Source organism: Engystomops pustulosus, chromosome 8, assembly GCF_040894005.1.
Source record: "Engystomops pustulosus chromosome 8, aEngPut4.maternal, whole genome shotgun sequence".
Lineage (NCBI taxonomy): Eukaryota > Metazoa > Chordata > Amphibia > Anura > Leptodactylidae > Engystomops > Engystomops pustulosus.
The window spans coordinates 39,794,167-39,800,359 of NC_092418.1; positions in this window are offsets into that span (position 1 = coordinate 39,794,167).

Consider the following 6,193-nt stretch of genomic DNA (forward strand, 5'->3'; position numbering starts at 1 on the left):
ATCTACATGTATCTATTATTAATGCGATATTAAAGGCTAGGGTTGACACGTTTCAGCAAATAAAAGTAATGAAAGGTTGTACAATTTTCCAATATACTCTCTGTATCAATTCCTCACGGTTTTCTTCATCTCTGCTTTCCGTAATTTTATAGGAAACTTCATTGTTTGCTTCCAGTGGATGGAAATGAGTCATTAGTCATGTGGTGTCACACAGGTGCACGGCTCGTTATATCACACAGCTCTGACTACTCTGTATAGTGTGCACCTGTGCGACGTCACATGAAAGCACCGGATTGATGGAGCAGTTTCACCTGTGTGTGAATAGGACAGAGAGCCAGAGGCCGCGTTCACACGTGCATTTGGATGCGTTGAATCATATGCGTTTTTAATTGTTGGCTACTCTGGAAGCGTTTATCTTCATTTCTTGAAAAATATTTTTTTGTAATGTATTGTATACTGTATTTTTTTTTTTCCATTTTAAATTTTATTGGGAAATAGTAAAGGGGCTGTCTGTATCGGGTGGCCTGGGTGGGCTTTTTAAAAAACATAAAGCTGTACTAACCTCCTCCGTAGCTCCCGGTGTCCGCACCGAGGTCTGCCGGAGCAATACCCCTGTTTGTTAACTCCTACAGAACCGGCAGTCATGTGAAGTTAAGGTTTATAGTAGGGTTGCACCAATACTATAATTTTGATACTTGATATAATCTTAATTTACGAAACCCAGAAAAGTATTGTGCAACATCCCCCACCGGGGCCTGGAGGCTGCTGGGGCCCAGAATACCAGAGTAGCTGGCGGTTGCAGCCTAGGCACGATTATGTCACGGTGCTTGGTATGGGGACCGGAGGGCTGTCCTACAGCCTGTCAGGTCTCCAGCAGGGGGCGTGTACAAGAAATATGGAGAGGCTGATGTACTTGAATCTCCCTGGGGCAACCCCTTTAATGTCCATAGTCCCTGGGTAATGGATGGGTCGCCCTTGGTGTTGCAGCCATATTCAGGGAACAGACAGAGGCAACGTTGTGCAAACAACTCACGGTTCTTTATTTAAACAACTGCAGGCAACAAGCCAAGCGATCCGGGTACAGATGCTGGATTGTTGGAGATTCTGGATTACTGGAGTGGTCATGGAGAGTGATCCTCAGGAGTAGATTTACCAGCCTGGTAGTAGGTGCAGGCTGGGAGGTAGCTGTGTCCAGATATGGAAGCTGCAGCTTTGTCCTGGGTGTTTTTTATGTGGCACTGAAGGTGAGCGTCACTTTATATCTCTGGTCACTCAGTGGGGCAGATTTACTTACCCAGTCCGTTCGCGATCCAGCGGCGCGTTCTCTGCGCTGGCATCTGAACGCGCTGGAGTTCACCGGGCCGGACCAAGTGAAGGTAAGCGCGTCCCAAGCGACACATTTCTTTTTTTAAAGATTTCCGTTGCGTGCATGCCGGCGCGGATGCGCCACAATCCGATCGCGTGTGCCAAAATCCCAGGGCAATTCAGGGGAAATCGGCGCAAATCGGAAATATTCGGGTAACACGTCGGGAAAACGCGAATCGGGCCCTTAGTAAATGACCCCCAGTGTGTTTTAGAAGATGCGCTCTCTAGGAGAGCTGGATTCCAAGAGCTGTCTCTAGTAAGAGACCTAGGTTCCAAGAGGCCTTGCCCCTTCCTGTCCAGGGGTTTTGTTATTCAGCCGCCTCAGACCAATAGAGGCATTGAAAAATATATCCAAATTGTGAAAAGTAAATTTAGTACATTGAAGCACAATACCATCCAGACGTTAGCTCGATCGAATATGACCGCTGAAGAGATAGCTGCCCTGGGCAGGCTGGCTGATGCCCATCACCTTATGATCAAACTGGCCGATAAGCCATCGTGGTGATGGACAGTGCCCAGTATGTCCAAGAAGCCATGCGCCAGTTGAAGGATTCAGATATATATATATGAAGTGTACCTATGACCCCAAATTTGATATTTCCAAAACAATGAAAATTTTGGTTGACCATGCTTTTGCCATAGACTTAATAGATAGGAAATTACATTCATTCCTTCTGACACAACACCCGGTCACACCCGTCTATACTTGCTCCCCAAAATTCATAAGGACCTTAAAAATCCCCCAGGTAGACCAATAGTGGCAGGGATGGGGTCTATCCTCTCTCCACTATTTAGGTTCCTGGACAAGATACTTAGGAAAGCGGCCATCTCCACTCGTTCATATGTCAGGGACACCACAGATTTCATTAACAAATTGGATACACTTGAGGTTGGTGACAATGATATTTTGGTATCCTTTGGCGTTGTTAGCCTATATACCAGTATTGACCATGAGAATGGAGTGAGAGCAGTGGCTGAAACTATACGTGACTGGGAGTTGGATGAAAACAGCAAAGAGTTTATCATTTCCCTTTTAGAAATGGTCCTACAGTATAACTACTTTCTTTTCCAGACAGACTTCTATATACAGAAACGTGGCGTTGCCATGGGGTCAAATGTCGCACCTACATAAGCGAATATTTTTATGGCCTGGTTTGAAGAGAGGTTTGTGTACCCATCCAGCCATTTCCACAATGTGGGAGGCTGGATGAGGTACATTGACGATATATTTTTCCTCTGGAAAAGGAGTAAGGGTAATTTATTGTCATTTGCTCAGGAGATTAATTTTCACATTCCAGAGTTGCAGTTCAGGTTGGTAAAATCTAAGGAACATTTACAATTTCTGGACACTGTGGTTAGGATTCACGGTAACCACTTATCAACTTATTTATACACAAAGACAATGGACAAAAACAGCTTGCTATTATTTAATAGTAATCACCCCTCCAATATGCTTGAATCCCTTCCGTACAGTCAGCTCCTTAGAGTGAGGAGGATTGTCGCTGATGAGGATAGGGTTGATCCACAGCTTGATGTGATGTGCGCAAAATTTGAAAAAAGAGGTTACCCCCGACCACTTCTGAGCCGCACAAGAAATAGGGTCAGAGGTTGTGAAAGGGATACACTCTTACGACCAAGAAGTAAAAAAGAAACAGGAACTAATAGAATTCCATTTGTGTCCACCTTCTGTTCTGTAAGCAATAAAGTGGCGAATATTTTGAGGGACAATTGGTCGATTGTTAATGACTTACTACCAAACATAACGAAGTTTCAGAATCCTCCGATTATGGCATATAGAAGACCAAACAATCTTGGGGACCGTTTAGTTCATGCAGATATATGTGCGGGGTTGGATCAAAGGAAAAATGAGAGAACTGGTAGTTTTCCATGCCTTAAAGGGGTATTCCAGGAATAAGCATAATTCATATACAAATGGGCACTCAAAATAGAAGCTTATGTGTAATTAGTTGTTATTTAAAATTTTGCTCCGCTTAGCAGAAAATGCTGGTGACATAGACTGTAATAAAGAATTAAAATGCTACTGGCCCTTTAAACAGTCTGTTAATTTCCTCCCCGCGGTCCGTTGCAGAGCATACACAGGACACAAGATGGCCGCTGGTCACATGTTCACATCACATGTCCTGCACCTGCCTGGGCAGGTCATGTGATCACCACTATGTTTGGTTGGTTGAAGTGCATCCAGTATGGCCAGTGTTGTGGTGATGGCAGTTACACATCATTACTATGGTAACAGAGCAGTACAGTCTGTTACATCATCACTGGAAGCAGAGCATAAGAGGTAGGAGGAGTTACTGAGAACTAAAGGATCATGGAACTTGTAGTTTCTAGTAGCGGCCATCTTAGTGATAACTCCACCTACTTTAGAGAGGCCATAAATTTTATAAATAATAAAATAAAACTATTTAAGCTCCGTTTTGTGACTAATGACCTTGAGTATTGTTATATTCATTTATTTATATCATCATGGGTTTTTGTGTCAGACGTTCATATTCCCGGAATACCGCTTTAATTGCTGTAATTGTAATAATATGCTCAAAGGTGATACATTTTGTCACCCTCGGACAGGTAGGAGATACCATATCAAACAGCATTACACATGTACCTCTAAATTCGTTGTTTATTTGATCCAATGTCCGTGTGGTCTCTTATACGTGGGCGAGACTACACAAGAGTGTCGCCTGCATATAAATCAACACAAATCGACAATCAGAACTGGTAAGATAGATCTGCCCCTTCCAGACCATTTCCTCAAGAATCACCACCATGTCTCGCAACTCCAATTTCGCATTATAGATGGAGTACAAAAGCATCGGAGGGGAGGAGACAGAGAAAGATCATTAAGACGACTTGAGCCGAGGTGGATGTATGAAATGGACTCACTTGAGCCGAATGGGTTAAACAGGGAATTTAAGATGGGAGGTGTTATCTAGGTTCTCTTTTAGGATACATGCATTTTGTCCGCAATAATATGATTTATGACCGATTTAAATTTTTGTACCCAGTGATTTTTGGTCAATGTGCTTTTGTTTTTAGACTATATGAATATACACTGTACTCACGTGTTAAATCACCCTTATATGTTTTATTTACAGATATATTTTATGAATTTATGACTTCACATATAGTTCTATACCGATCTATCCTCATGCGTGGATCCAGCCTTTCCTCTGGGACTACTACGTGATTTAGGTACTAGTATGGTATATCTATTTGGACCCCTTCTTCTTTTTGTTTGATTTTTCTATAGTATGGAGGTGTGTGTATGTCCACTCTATATTCTTTTCATTCAAGGGAGAGTCACTATATGGTGACCACCAGTATAATCTTGGTCTTGATGGATATTTACACATGGACTAATATGTGGACACAAGAACTAAATAATTTATGTATATACAATATGGACTAATGTGGTTAGTTCAGTATGGATATATTCCTACGGTGTCCTTTAGAAATTCATCGATATGTCCTTTGTGTACAGTCCAACTAGCTTGCCTAGAGTACCAAAATGCAAAGGGGTTGCACATTTTTTGATATGACTTGGCTAAAACTTGGCCCTGGTAGTCTATCTATGTCGTAAATCCGCTTCGGTACCTGTTGAAGCCAGAGATGTATAAATGGGATGGATGAGTGGACCTCCGAATTTACTATCCTATAACTTCTTTAACATCAAAAACTTTGTTATTTTTTGGGGATCCATTTGGAGACCATATAGTGTCCACACGTGGTACTCCCAGACATGGAACTTAACCGATGCATTACTGTGTATCTGACATCATATATTTTCTTTGAAATGCCGCTCTATTTTTTAGGTGCATGTTATTTATATACACAGGCGGTCCTCTACTTAAGAACACCCAACTTACAGACGACCCCTAGTTACAAACGGACCTCTGGAAGTTGGTAATTTACTGTAATTTAATCCCAGGCTACAATCATTAGCTATAACAGTTATTAAATATGTCTGTAGTTAAGATTTATTGTTAATTCTGGTTCTTATGACAACCCAACATTTTTAAAATCCAATTGTCACAAAGACCGAAAAAAATTTGGTTGGGGTTACAATTATAAAATATACAGTTTCGACTTACATACAAATGCAACTTAAGAACAAACCTACAGACCCTATCTTGTATGTAACCCTGGGACTGCCTGTACATATATTTGTGATCTTCTTCCAACACACTTTGTAATGTACTTACCAGATATGCTTGTCAACGATGGCACTGTAGTTCTTGTCCTCTTGGACCCTCAAGGGATCACATGATAGGAGTTTGGGTCACGTGATCAGAACAGTGATCACGTGATCGGAATAGAAGACACTGACAAGGAGTCCGGAAGCAACACACAAAGGGTTGCTTTGTCCTGACTACCACAACAGCCACGCATGCGCAGTATGAATAGGTGGCTCACGCTGAGGATTCTGAGATCGGGACACTAATGGGATACACGTGTAGAGCTGTGCTTCGGCTTTATATTTATTTATTATTCACTGTACAGCACAATAGATTGTACCTTTGATTGATACGATTTTTATGTATATTTAATAGTATAAATTTATATGATAATATCGTATTTATAATCTTTGTTCACGTCACTAGAAAAAATGATGTCATTATTAGTCTCTCTATATATATGTTTGTCCTGGTCATGTTTTTTATGCTTGAAAAAGATTCGCATTAGAATCGAAACGTTGCTCTTTTATGCTTGGATGATGTACCAATAAAGACTTCTTCGCATTTTTAACCCTCGGTGCTGTGGCTTCATCCTTCCAATATGCCATATATGAAGTTTTGAACGCCAGAACTTC